General features: G+C 35.5%; 1 long non-coding RNA gene and 4 other non-coding genes across 5 annotated transcripts in view; 3 read left to right on the top strand and 2 right to left on the bottom strand.

Moving 5' to 3' along the window:
* The window catches only part of LOC126848197 (uncharacterized), a 174,124-nt gene that overhangs the window by 34,419 nt on the left and 124,331 nt on the right, over positions 1-15,374 (top strand). The gene's annotated exons all lie outside the window — the stretch shown is intronic.
* On the top strand, positions 8,536-8,615 carry Trnal-uag (transfer RNA leucine (anticodon UAG)). Its single transcript has one exon. It is a non-coding gene; the product is annotated as a tRNA-Leu (tRNA).
* Positions 9,159-9,230, bottom strand: Trnaq-cug (transfer RNA glutamine (anticodon CUG)). Its single transcript has one exon. It is a non-coding gene; the product is annotated as a tRNA-Gln (tRNA).
* Trnaa-ugc (transfer RNA alanine (anticodon UGC)) lies at positions 9,539-9,610 on the top strand. Its single transcript has one exon. It is a non-coding gene; the product is annotated as a tRNA-Ala (tRNA).
* Positions 14,954-15,038, bottom strand: Trnal-uaa (transfer RNA leucine (anticodon UAA)). The gene has a single exon. It is a non-coding gene; the product is annotated as a tRNA-Leu (tRNA).

Genomic DNA, 15,374 nt, shown 5'->3' with positions numbered 1-15,374 from the left:
GAGAGAACAGTGAAAGGACGCCGCCATTAACGGCAAATGACGAAAACTCCGTCACCGGGCGTATTCCGCGCTGCGTTCGGGAAAAACATTATTTTCTCTTTCTCTCTTCTCTGTCTCTCCTTCTGTCTCTCCACCGCGTTTACAACCGCGCATAGAAGGAGAAGAGATACCGCCGCGCGCACGCTGGGATGAGTAATTTAATTGAAATTCCCCTCTGTGAAATTGTGGAAAAATCGAGTCATGCGATCGCCGGGACCTGCGCGAAAATGAAATTACAGGAGAAAACGAGATTTGTCCGATGATGCAGGTGAACGCCGGTTTCACGGCAGATGAACGGAGATCGGGAGGTGGCGGGGAGAGCGCGCGGAGAGAAAGTATCTGCGCACGGGGGCATATGGGGTTAGCTGACTAGTCTCGATGGTTTTGCGCGGACAAATTTTTCGGTTTTGAATTTCCGCGCAAATTGACCCCCGCGAAAATTACCCTCAATTACCGCGTCGCAAGAGCTACCTCGAAAGCTCTCTATACGGCCTCGAGCTCGCGATTCTACTGGAAAATATCCTATTTCGCAAGAGCACTCGGGAAAGGGACGTGGGGAGGGATTGCACGCGTGTATCATATACAAATTGCTCAGCAAAAATCGATCGATAATCCGGTCCGGTTATCGAGTATACGAGCCACTCTTAAAAAAGACATATTAAATCAATACTCGCAAGTATTCTTACTTTTTTTTCTCAACGTTGATTGGTTATTTCAATATTACGCTGTACATTACTTCATATTAATAAAAATCTGTCATGGCTGCGTATTTGACAATTCAAATATTATATATATATATAATTTTGATTTAATTGATTTTGGAAAAACCAGGTAATACATATTATTATATTACATATAACTAATTTTATAATAGTTATATGTATTTTATAATAGATGCGTGTCCTAATCGCGTGCCCTACTCGTGTGCCCTAATAGAATGCCCTAATATAATGCACTGGCTGCTTCCGTTGGGCCAGTTGGACTTACCTTGGTTCTGGCCATATTAATTCTGACTATGTCTAGCCAGAGATGTAGCTTCGACCCCCTATCAGAGGTCAATGAAGGAAAAAAATTCCTTCCGTTGCCGTGTAATCATTGTTGCCAGGCATAATTTTACACGAGCATAATTTTATGCTCATTTATGACATGACAGTTTGTCATCGTTTCAATAATAAATTGCAAAATTTGACATATGAATAATTTGACTGAAAGTTAAATTATTCAAATTATATGACACATAAGTGTTTTATTAATTTATTTTAATATAAATTACATATTATAAATATTATATATTATTATAAAATTAAATATCATTACTTCAAATAATGACTAAATTTGATTTATAACTTGGCATTAGATTGACTAAAGTAAAATTATTATAAACCGATGCATGACAAACTGTCTAAGCTTTCATTGCTATGATAATAAAGATGGATGGGCTATGAAAAAATTATGACAAAATTTGCGCAACATCACAATAATTATCAATATTTCATATAAGATAAAGTTATTAGCGTCTTCTACATTAAATAAATTAAATAAAATTTCTATTGAAAAAAAATTTTTTATATTTTCTTCAATTTTTTTTTTTTTAATTTATATTTTAAATTATATTTCTAATGTGTTTTAATATATATTTAAAAAGTCTATTAAAAGTTATTATTTGATTGCATTTATTCTAGCCCATCCATTTTGAGGCAACGGATTTATTTACAATCTACAATCTACATTTGCATCTACAATATCTACGGATCCGTCACCTCAAAATAAAATAAAATTTATCACTCACCGGCACTGATGCGCAACAGCGGAGATTTGGTCTTGAGGCTACGTTGTCTGCAACACACAAATATAAAATCCAAATTGTAGCAACGTTTAAAATAATTATTAATATTTCAAAAAATTATTATTGTGCGCATCGAATTTTATATCCGATGCATATAATAATAAGAAGATATATAAATATGAAATAATTTTATAAATTCTAAAAAAGAAAACTATTTTAAATAGAAACTTTTAGACGAGTCTATCTTGTTTAAATTATTCAAACAATGATCGAATCGAATTAATGCGTGTGCGATATTTATAATAATTAATATAAAAATAATAATACTCACCGTTGGGTTGCTCCGCCGGTGCAGGATGCCTCTCCTAGGCCTCCTCCTCCTCTCAGATTGATTCACACGCGCGATACTTTGAACAACACTCCCGCACTTTCAAACTTCGGCACGATCGAATTCCGTTTCACGCGAGAATCATACTACGAGTCGACAAGTATTACTTTACTGTTCGAGCGTTGCTGTATGAATGATAACAAGGCTATAAGTCGTAAGACGTTAACAATAGCGCGCTAATGTTTACATCGCCAAGGCCGAATACAATGTTATTGTTTTCGCGGCCGAAAATATGTAGCGTACTATGACGTATATACGGTGTGAAATATTGAATAATACAAGTATTTTAAATTATAGATTAATTATTTAATAAATACGATTAATATATCATGGAGCTTATTATTATGTTAATGATTATTCGAACCTGCGATTTGACTATTTTTTATTACGCGTTCTCAAGCTGAATCATATTTAAATTGTCGAAAAATTGAACAATAAAGTATTGGATGAAATATAATTAAAAATCAAGTATTTTTAAAGAAATAATTATTGTTTATAAAGAGAGAAAGAGAGAGAAAGATCGCGATAAAACAATAATTTACAATTTTCTAATCATTTAGATTCTTGATTAAAACGTCACGCAAAATACGCGCTTCGGAATTTATCCATTATGATGTAATTACGTATTATTCAAAATTTAAAGTGTGAAAGATAATTAATTATTTATGATATCAAATTATTTCCCGATACTTGTCGCGATCGCGTAGAAAAATTTGATGGAGTGTCTCGCGTTTTACTTCCTTACTGTTCAAGTATCGCCGTGAGACTAATAAAGTTGTAAGCCATAACACGTTAACAATAGCGCGCTAATGTTTACATCGTCATGACCGTATACCATGCTATGTTTTGATTATTCGTCGCCGAAATATTTTCCGTACTATGACGTATATACAAACGGAATATTAAAGTATACATGTATTTTAAATTATAAATCAATTATTAAATTATCACTATTAATATATCACGGAGTTTATTATATACTGGCAATATTGTTACCTCTTTTTTGCGATGCTGATTGGTTATCTCGACGATGCACTGAACATTACTTTATATTAATAAAAGCTTGTCATAACTGACAATGAGTAACACATTTGGTAGTCTAAATATTACGTGGGTGTGTAAATTTTATTTAATTTTAAAAAAGTGGAAAATTAGAATTAATACGTAAGTAATTATATACACATACACGTAAAATAAATGGCGCGCGCGTAGCGCGCATTTATAATATTCTAGCTTCCTAAAACGCGCGCTGTTCGACACTGCATCGCGTATCGCGTGGAAATGAGGTGCGAATGAGTCTCGAAATACGAGAGCTTTAAATTTCACGGATAGTTTCAGTTTCAATTAAATTTTTTTTAATTAAACATCTACGTACGACGTAGGTCGAACTGCTAGAGAAACTCTAGAAATTGAAAATTCTTAACATTTCCATTTCTTGAAACTATCCATTTTGTGCAACCAAAAAGATAAAAAAAATATTACATTTAAATATACATATATATATATATATATATATATATATAAATATACATATATATATATAATACATTCTTTTTCTCTGCGTACCATAAAATATTTGTCGGCGCAAAAAATGTGTTTACTTTCATCGCTCGCAAATAATTTTTCAGACAATTCGTTTTATTTTTTCAAATGAGAGAGATACATCGTTGAACACTTTTATTAATCTTTCACTGCGAAACGCATATATGCGGTTGATTATCATCATATATCCACGCATTACCCCATGATGTAGCGCGTGCAAATATTTCTTGGCAAATGAAACTCGTTGTTAGGTATACAGAAAGCTTTCGCGAAAGCGTACGTAGTCATAGTCGCGTTTTTAATTAAACTTCCGTTCGCGATGAAACGCTGCAACGCGGCCGCAACGTGTTGCAACGCGCCTCCGTTAACCGTGCAGCGGCATAAACTTCGACGATAGTGCGTCGAAAACTTGGGGAGGGTTGAGGGGGCATTTCCGCACGCTGCGTGAAATTATTCATCGCGCGGTGATATTTCGCGCGATCCTCGATTAAAAATGGATCGCCGAGCGAGTGAGGAGAACGCATATTTTATTATGCGCACTTTAATTATCGGGGGTTCGCCAAAAGCAGCGAACGGTAAACAGAAGCGATGTAATTCGATTCGCTCGGCACAAATATTTGTGGCCGTGTAACGCGCCGCGGCTGTTACGCGACCCGAGGCAGTGGGTTGCGTTATACCGGAACTGCGTAACACTGTGCATATATACGTACCGCCCGCGCGGAGGTTAACTTGGGGCGCATCCGGAAGTGATGGTGGTGGTGGTGGTGGTGCGGGTCAGTTACGTGAAAATGTTCGACGCCACGCCATACATCGTGTTTCGGCATATAGGGCTTTGGCCGTAAGTACGGCATTGTGCAGTTATGCAAGAAGGATTATGCCATGGGCAGGGACGGATTAATCCATCACACGCGAGCGAAAACAATGGCGCCCGCGATTATCGATTATTAATATGTTGTATTGCGCAAACAATTTTCACATATGGTAAAATAATGAAGTTGCGAAATTAACGTTTATATAATGCGCTTTCAGATTGAAAGCGTGTCTCTATAATGTTATATTTGAAGATAATGATGTGTACAAGATAATTGTGATAAATGCTGCAATTATACGTAATTAATACGTATGATTGTAGAGGCAATATACAGTAATCGCGAATAATAAAGTGCATTATTAATTGATGGAAATTTCAACGATAATTTGCGAGAATATTCCCCAAATACAATAATAAAGATTATATATAGATGCATATGTATTTAACCGTATCGTATTTAATTTAATCCCAAGAGCCAACCTTTAAACTCTCTCATCTGAAATAATGTGTTTTAATTCGTATTTATATATAACAGCATGAGCGGAGATTCCGATCCAATTGTCATTACAATGTATCGGACGCAAACTTCATTCATACTTCGTACATCGATAGTAGCGGCCCTGCTTCTCGTGCGTGCCGGATCGGATCGGATGCACGCAATTGCGGTGCAGCTTGACGGTCGGTAGAGAGGGTCTATGTACGCACTCGAGTGCATCCCGAATCGCGTAGGTCAGTTACGAGAAAATATTGACTGATCGCGCGTAATGGCGCGCATCCGATATTAACGATAGAAGCATCCCTTGGATCCCACCCGCTATCTCTGGCTCGCGTGCGCGCGTTGTACACGCGAGTGTATGCACGCGTGTGTAATACGCGTATACGCGCGGCTATAATATAGGGGGGCAAACATTGGCGCGCGGATATTAAAGCGAGCGCATTTCCTGGCTCTCCGCATCAATTGTCATTAAACGACATGATTATTGCACACGTTGACGATTATTGCTGCGATAGACCATTACCGGAATATTCGAGTGAGAGGAACCGCGGTCTCATAATGATCGATAACCGATATATATATATATATATATATATATATATATATATATATATATATATATATATTCATCGGTTATTTCGTTAATAGCACATTGCGCCGATTATAGTGGCGCAGAGTCCTTCGCGAAAATTGCGACATTTCGTTAACGAGGCGCTTCGAGAATCGCTGTTAGCCAAAGTGTTGTTGTCTCCTTGTTTTGCGCGAAACATCGCGTATGCTGGATAGGTAAATGAAGAGGTATGACGGCGGACAAATATAATGGAGATTTTAACGCGATACTTTATAACTCGCGTTTTTAGGTTTATATTTGGCGAAATAACAATGGGAATTTATTGCTGTCATTTTTCAAAATCTAAAAGATTGTAGTCGTATTTACGAAACAATATTGCGCATTTTATAGCGGTACGAATCAAATATTTTTTTTTTTCTATGTATGCATATACTTTTGTACAAAATTGTTGAAGTTTGATGTGAGCAATCAATGGTCATAAAAGTATCGTATTTTGATAAAGTTGTCATAGGTTTTTTACAATAAGCACGTTACGCTGGCCTTTTCGCAGAAAAGGGAAAGGAAAATAGAAAATCGTAACAACTACCTGTTGATCGCGCAATTGTAGTCATTTAATCAATTAACGGCGGATATCGGCGATACATTGTATGCGCGCGCTTTACAAAGAGCCAAGACTTTATATTAAATGATGAAAGATTGTCAACTCTCTCGTTTATAATGTCACTGGCATATATTACGGTTGTTACGTCAGCGACTTGATGGCGCGGAGAAGAGTACCTGTTTAGCATCACGTTTAGCAGAATCACGCCACCACTTTGGCCCGATACTCGTGGCTGTCGTCACGAATGATCGATCATATCGTCCGTCCGTGCGTAGTCGAAACGAGGATGATCTCGATGACTTGCACCCACTGAATTACGTCTCGTATGTTGCATATCATATATAGAGAAAATCCCTCATGAACGTATCATATATGCGAAAGAGAGAGAGAGAGAAAGATATATATAGAATATATATAGAAGAGGGCGTACGTGCTATCGATCCTTACGAAATAAACTGCTGGAAGCCAATTGAGAGAGGATGATAAATCTATTTTATTTTCGGCGAATCATGCGACTCGTAGGGAGAGTAATGGAGATTATTAGGAAATGCAGGTGCAGCTTATGGATATTATGAGCTCCATTGAATGGGCCTCGTAAAAACAATATAATGGACATCATTTAAGTGAATGATAAATATACTTTATTTTATTTTTGGGAAAATATACGTATATTTATATATATATCTTCATCATCGGTAAAAATGACAATATAAAAAATTAATTAAAAATGTTTTATCACTATTTAATTAAAAAATTTTTTTTCTGAACAGTTTTTCAAAAAGGCGAAAGACAGATTCTTTGAGTTATTTTTAAATAAATCCGATATAATCCGATATTGTTACCGGAGTTAAAAATTTTTTTGGAATGTGACATTCTGCGTGATATAATTGATCGCTATTGAAATAGGGAAGAAAGAGATTTTGCATGCTGGCTATAAAGCATCAGCGTTCGGAATACCAACGAGAGACGAATTTATCTTCTTCCATTTTCCGGGGCTGTCATATCTCTCGCGACGGTAACGAGGGGAGAGAGACTCGGCACTTTCAGGACCGATTTCGGTTTATCACGACGGCTTATCTGCTATACGAATATTCACGCAAATTTATCGATCTGTCTACAGTCGTTTCGACATAACTGGCGCTTCGCATCGGCTCTCGAGCTCTCAGCTTTATGTCGCGTTCCCTCGGGGACGCGATAAGGAACAAAAAAAAAAATAAGAAGTCACCGACAGTGTCGCGTTATGAGCATGAATTTTTATATTGAGATCTTATCGCTCACGATACCCAGCACACTACCGGGACAAGGGAAAATAAAAGAGGAGATTCGCAGCTATAATGATGTTCTCGCTGCAACGCGCGGTTGCGCGGCATAGCCGATTTATTCTTTTCGTCCCTTTTAATGTCGCATTTTTTTATTCTATAGCTCTGTACTTTTTAATCTGATTTTAGTTGATCCAAAAAAATATCTAACTCAATTTCAGGAATTACTAATAAATTGTTTAGCAAATACACATACGTGTTTCAATTCTTAGTTTGACAATGCTTTATATTTTCCATGTATTATGAAATTTAAAATGTTTTATTTTTAAAGTACCATTTGTCATATTATACTAATTACAAAGACACTTGATTAATTTTTTCTTGACTCATCGTTATTACTCTCTAAAGAAATATATATATATATATATATATATATAACCGAACGGTATCTTAACTATGTATGTGATTATATGTACATGCAATGTTGATTACGAGACAGACTCAGGCAGCACGTGCGACGTGAGATATGTATGTAATGTGTGACGTAATCAAGGCCAGAGAGCGCGATAATATATGCTGGGAGAATACGAAACGATATATTAAAAATAAATGGCCTTTACACTTGCAGAATATTTGTAATTAATGCATTGGCTATTTTACTTAATATTAATAAACAGTTTAATAAATAGTGAAATAATTGAGAAGTTCTTTCGTGAAAAATTAGTATAAAATATAAAGTAAATTTCTTGATTGTTTTTAAGGAAACAATTATTTTAATTATAAAAATAAGGCAAGTCCGACCACTTAATATTTGTAACTATTTATTAATATATGCATTTATTGATTAATAAGGAACTTATTAAGACTCATTGTATATAATTAAATAGATGCACGTTATTTTATATTTTATGTATCTTTATGTTCAACTTATTTTTAACAATTCTTAATTTATTTATAATTATATTTTGATGAATGCTAAATTAATTATATCAGTCATGGGATAAGCAGCATTTGTGCGTAGTTATGCGTGCACTCTTTCGAAGGCAGCGTGGCCGAGCGGTCTAAGGCGCTGGTTTTAGGCACCAGTCCGTAAGGGCGTGGGTTCGAATCCCACCGCTGTCAAATTCTTTTTGTTGTTTTTTGCTATTCTTGTCATAGATTTGTCGTCATATAGAGAGATGACGCAGAATTATTGATCGCTAATATAGCGCACTTGAATTAATCTAATTTACATAGCAATTATTTTTATTTCATCATAGTAATTTACATCGATATCGCTAAGTGAATCAACAATCATAGCGTAGATATATGTTAAGATAGAAAAATTGCAAAAAATTTATCTTTCTGATATAAATTACTCATACATAGACAATATTGATTTTTTATAATTTGATAAGATAACACGATAGTAACCAGTCTAACGTTGCAATATTTTATAGAGTCAACTTTTACAATAATATAAATAATCTTATTATTATAATTCACAATAGTAAGAAACATAAACTTGATATTAATTATAATCATGTATATAATTTAGAACATAAAGTTTATACAATTTTTAGTCTCAAGATACTAAAATATTTAATATGTGCATTATTTTATTAAGCACAATAGCTCTATTAATAAGATATGTGAGATCAAAAAGAATAGAAATACCAAAAGTTAAGGTCCCACCGAGATTTGAACTCGGATCGCTGGATTCAGAGTCCAGAGTGCTAACCATTACACCATGGGACCTTCAAAAATCCATGTTGGTGAGAAGGTTAAAGTGTCACCTTGACCTAGGTCATTTGCAGAATAATTATATTAAATTCACTCAGACACTTCATGAGATTATGATAACATTTAACCTTTCGCGTTTCAAAATATGGATTCTATGCTGTTTATCAGTTCACTCTGCAATATTCCTATTCATTTATCACTGACGTTTAATATATGATTATGTAATTATTCTAGAATAATTTTTATTGTATCGATCCATAAGGAATTAGGTGCTTCATAAAATAGATTGCTACTCTCGTGTTAGTTAGAGTATATTAAAAAACGGGGATGTAGCTCAGTGGTAGAGCGTTCGCTTTGCATGTGAAAGGCCCCGGGTTCGATCCCCGGCATCTCCAATTGTTTTGCTATTTTTGGTCATTTATACAATATATTATTATTAATATAATTTTTTTTGTGCGCGGAGATAACAAATACAATTTTCAAATTAAATGATAAATTTTTCTCTTGTAGAGATGTTATTCCCGCTTATGCATCATAATTTTTAACTTTAATTTATTATACATACACACACACACACACATGCGTGCGCGTATTTGAAGATTATAAAAGATAATTTTTTTATTATGAAAATTTTTTCCGAAGAAGAATAAGCTCAAATTTATATATATATCATTTTCATAATTTATATGAAAACCTTCGTAATCTCGTCACATTATTTGTCTCGATTGTCACATTCTTTATCGATTTGGTTTGCGCGAACGGCCACGTATGCTCGTCCGTCATATGATAAAAAAAACGCGTGTATTTAGAATGTCAACCGACGGCCGTGGCCGTATGTAAAGCGCGACAGGGGAGACGATGGCATGCAAATGAAACCGAGCAAAGAGATTGAATGGTAATAGTCTTCGATTCGTCATATGCAAAAGTTGTTCTGTGTGTATATCCGTGGGCCCCTTGTCGACGCGGGAGAAAGATGCTATCATTTGAATTGCCGTCGTCATCATACGGGTAGAGATACGTTATGCCTATCTCCATCGAATATACCCGGGAATAATCGTGCGAAATATACTGTGACAGGATTTCCTTTCCTTTTTTTTTTCTTCCCGCGCAAGGGATGAATGCAACGACGATGAATCGCACGTGGGAATTAATCATCGTTGGAAAAACGACGCAATAAGGCAGAGTGCGGCTCGCTCTCTAACGTAATCGCGCGCCGATGAGTCGTACGAAAGGCAAGAAACGCTCGTGTAGATAACGGCCTTGATTGATCGTAAGCGTACATGACAGTCCGATTATACGATAGAAATATATTTTGCTTAGGTAAGTATCGTGCGACATATTTTCCTTTGTTCATCTCGTTTGAAATATATATAGTAACAAAAAATGGAGATTTATTATTTTTCTCGCTCATTATCATCTCTATGTGAAATGAAAAGTTCTTCAACAAAAGTATTTAATTTGATAACAAGATTTGTGTAACCTAACACACTTTCACGATTTTTAAAATATCTGAAACTGATGCTATGTATAAATCTTTGAAAACGAAATCTTGCACGAAGGGGACGTATAAATTGGATATGTACGCGCGTGATATCGAAGTGATTCGGCGAGATCTAATAGAGTTGCCTTAAACCTGCGGTATTCGAAGTATCCCCCCCGAAGGGGAAAATAAGAGAGTGAGAGAGAAAAAGAGAGAATTCGCCCAGGATCCCCTGTCGCTGAACCGTTATAATATCCTGTCCGGCAATCTCGCGTATCTATTTTGTCCCCGAGGAAGAGCGTAACTATGTGAAAACAGCATAAAAAAAATCTCGTCGCGCATAGATATCGAGTTTTGACCCCCTCTCCGGTTAGGGTCAGCACTGGAGCGTATGACCATTTTGTCACCCTCGCCGAAAATTTTATTTACGAATATCCTTTCGCGTACAAGAGCGTTCGCGTTGCGTCCGAATGTGCGCGGCGCGACATAAAAGTGCCGACCCCCGTCAGTATCATCGCGGATTCTTTCCGCGTTACAAGCGACGAAACTTCCGGCTGAATGTAAATGTCCAATTGTCAGCGGCGCCGCGCCTTCCCCCCTGCCCCCTCTTCTCTTCGACGGACGTTTTACGGGCAATCGACGACGAAGAAATAAGTTGTCCGCGACTTTTTCAAATATATAGAATGCGTCATGTATGAATTTTGATTCCGTCTAAGATTGTTTGAACGAACACGAGTTTACATACATATTAAATAAATCTATTTTTTTATAAAACATGCTTTTTGTCAAAGATTTTTATTAAAGATTTAATGTTTGTAAAATTTTTTATATATACTGTGTTTCTTAATTATCAACGTTTACTAAATATTTGTGATATTTATTAATTGTTATATAATAAAAATATGTGATAAAAAAAATGTCGTGATCTAAATTCGTAGTCAACATCAGTCGACTTAAATAATTTTATAATCCAAAAATTTATCCAAGCCTAGAACAAATTACAAGAGGTCAAACTTGTAGGGAATGTTAAACAAAAAATGCGGCGGGTGTTCAATGAACCGCAGTGGAAAGTGACGAGGCGCAATGAATGAAAGATATCCGCGGAGCGAAAATCCATCAGATAGGGATCATGCCTGTTTCCATGTCGGAGACAATAATACTGCTGCTGTTAGCAGACGGTTTTTGTATTCCCGGCTTTCTTCATTTTTCCTTCGTCGGCTGCGCTTCCTAGAGACAACGCAGTCGACGGTAGGGTGTTTTAAATATTTAGGCGGCTAATTTTCGCGAGGATTTTTAAGCCGACGGAGAAAAGTGAGAATTGAAAAGGAACGCGGCGACGCGAGGCGGCGGGGAGATGCGACCGAGCGAAATGTCCTCCAGACTGAAATAATAATGAGAGGCGCCAGCGCCTTTAATCACGATATTAAACATTTACGATCACTACGGCGGTGTCCTGCTACGCTAAGACTTTCTCCGCTCCTCCTTTCCTCGTGCGGCTCCGATTCGATCTTACCCCTGTACAAAGCGACTTTTGCTGTAACCCTCCCGCGTCTCTTGTTTACGTCTACACGCCATAATCACTGATAACCTTATACGATGATCTACCTCGCCTCGGGATATTCTGAGTATAGAATTTAATCTTGAATGCGTCACGAACGAGATGTAAACATACGGAAGTTGATAAAGTTTATTTAAGCCTATTATATGTATTTATAATCACCATTATATGTATAATCATTATAAATTATTATGCAATCTCTTTAATGAGTATAATATGTAGTTTCTCACTTTATAAACAGAAGATTACTTTATATACATAGTTTACATATCAATATAGACATTTAAATATAATTTCATATAGTTTTTATCTATATAAAGAAAATAGTTAAACGAATAAACTTTTGGAAGAAATAAATTTTCTACGATATCAATAGATAGATGCGGGTTCGAGATTATTGTAAGGACGAATAGGAGTGGAATATAACTTGCAGTAGAATGGGCAATTCGGACGAAAGGACTGTGGACACTGGCGAAAAAGTTCATTTTTCTTAGCCGACGTTGCTATCGCCAGATTATGTCCCGCGCAGCTATATTGATGACAGCGGCAAAGCCGCCGAACCAGCCAGCTCAATCTAGTCCATAGTTTGTTTTGCTTTCGCACAATTTGTCATCCATTGTCTGGGCGTACGTATACTCGCTGCCCCGACTGCCTCCAATCGTTATTTATGGTTTCAGAGACGCCTGATTAATTTTTGTCTCGTTCTCTTAATGTCTGAAAATTGTTGGCTCGGTTTCAAAACTCCGTAACAAAGCGCTTCGTTGTAATCAATGCGAAATAATTTTCCATCGAGATACACGAGAGTACGATTAAATATGAAGTAAGCTTGCGAATAAAATTACATTTTTAAGCCGCGATTTAAGGTGATGGTAATACGAGATGATAGTCCAGCCGAAAAAAGAATAATTTAATATTCCTTATTCCGCGCGTGGTAATACGATTTCATGGAACGCCGAGCACGCGACGCCTCAGCATTAGAAATACGATTTTCCTTTCACAATCGCAAGGGATGGATTGAACCGTCGGGAAGTATTTTTCTCGAGCCTAACTCTGAATTTTTTAAATTCATGCTTCGTTCTCCATAAATCGAATCATGATAAAAAGTGCAATAGCAGTACAAGATCAAAAGTGAAGAAAGAGGAAGATTATCTGATTCTGTAATTTGTATCATTATCATTTATATAAATAATATATATTTATATTAATATTTTATAATATTTTTTTTATTATTTAAAATATATACATTTAATATGTATCAAAATTTTAGAAATTATTATACACAATTATTATACATAATTTAGATTACAAATTTCTATTTAAACAATAATAAATGCAAAAAAAATATCTGATATAATATATATGAAATATTATAGATTCTTAAAAATACAGAATATTATTTCAAAGATATAAGAGAAGAATACTTTACCTGATATATTTTATTTGTTCTTTAGTTTTCTCATTTTCTTTTTTACGATACTCCGACCTTGAAATCCGATCAGTAGAAGTAACAGTCTTAAACAGCAGGGAAGCTCTGTTGTATACTCCGTGCATAAGGATTGTTTGAAATATGTTCGCCCCATCTTTTTTTTTTTTTGACGGTACGAGACGCCTCTCGTACCCTCGTAACCTCGAACGAAGTCGAAAAGTTCGCGGGGTAACGTGAGAATGACAGCAGATGCGGCGGAATGAAATTACAAGTTGTATTCCGACATTATGTCGACGTGTTGTGCTTTTTCAGCGAAATTGTTGTGACAGACACTTCAATGCGCGATTTTCGTTCTTTATCTTTCTCTCTCTCTCTTTCTTTCTCTTTGAAAGATTCCCCTTTGGTGTAGGGTGGACATTTTTACGGTGTCAAGTCTCGGTCTTTTGGGAAAAGGGTCCGCGTCGCCTGCCGTTTGACTAATCCCATTTAATCGTTCGCTTTTCCTTTCGATACGCTGATTAGACTAAAAAATTAACGTTTTTAAATTCGAGAGCGATCGATAAAAACGCCGGAGTTTGTATGACTAAAGTGAGATATTTTCAAGCATCTATTTTTGTACGCGTGTTTTGTGAGATTTCATCCAACTTCACATTGACATATTAATTTTTTTACAAGATTGAAATAGAGATTTTATATATATATAAAATTTCATGCATAAAATGTATGCACTATCTGTGATTAATACTTGTTAATTTTTATAGACGTACATAGTTTGACTAATGAAAGTCAACTTCTTTGAAATTGCTATTAGTTTTATTGAGAGATTAGCAAGTAGAATTGAGACCGCACGAGAATTGCGCCGGTTTATTTCGCATTCTCTAATTGTCTATAACTATTCATCAAGTCATTTATACTCGACGCAATTATCACTACCATTAATCTTGAGACTGAGAGTCATCTCGAATCCGACTACGTTGAAAGCTCTCGTTACTTCTCTCTTTGTATGAAAATAAAATGTCTTGAAAGTATGTCTCTTCGAAGCATAGTTAATGATAAATTATAAATGATAAATCTAAATGTAATAAACAAATTTTGTAACACTTTAAAGAAAAACAAAGATCGATATTTATACATCTGTTTACTGCATTTTAATTTTAATGGCGTGTGAATATAAATAATTATGTTAGCAAAAATTGGAACAATTGCTTCAATATTATTTATTTTATAATTGCGAAGAAATCAAGATAATTGCGAATAGACCAAAAAAAAATATTTGCTAAGTGTGGGGTTCGAACCCACGCTCCCAGAATGGGAACCAGATCTTAAGTCTGGCGCCTTAGACCGCTCGGCCAACCTAGCTTCGTTGAAAGGCGAGTGAGACTGTCGGTAGATATCGTACTAATGAATTTAAGTTTATAGAATAGTGACAATAAATTTTATTTCGCGATTCATAAAATAAAATTATTTATTTAATTTTGTTATTTTGACCATAATTAACAATTATTTCATTTTCTAGGATTCATGGTTTTTTCTAACATTGAATGATATTGAATATTTTGGGAATATAATAATTTAATAAAAACATTAATTATAGACAAACGATAGAATATATATGTAATACTCCGGCATAATAAATTTGCCTTGTATTTTTAACTCAGTTATGACTCCCCGTTTGCGTGGTCATCCTTTATAAAT

Source organism: Cataglyphis hispanica, chromosome 3 (assembly GCF_021464435.1).
Source record: "Cataglyphis hispanica isolate Lineage 1 chromosome 3, ULB_Chis1_1.0, whole genome shotgun sequence".
NCBI classification, from domain to species: domain Eukaryota; kingdom Metazoa; phylum Arthropoda; class Insecta; order Hymenoptera; family Formicidae; genus Cataglyphis; species Cataglyphis hispanica.
Note: the sequence above shows the minus strand (reverse complement) of the source record. Positions and strands in the feature narration are given on the sequence as shown.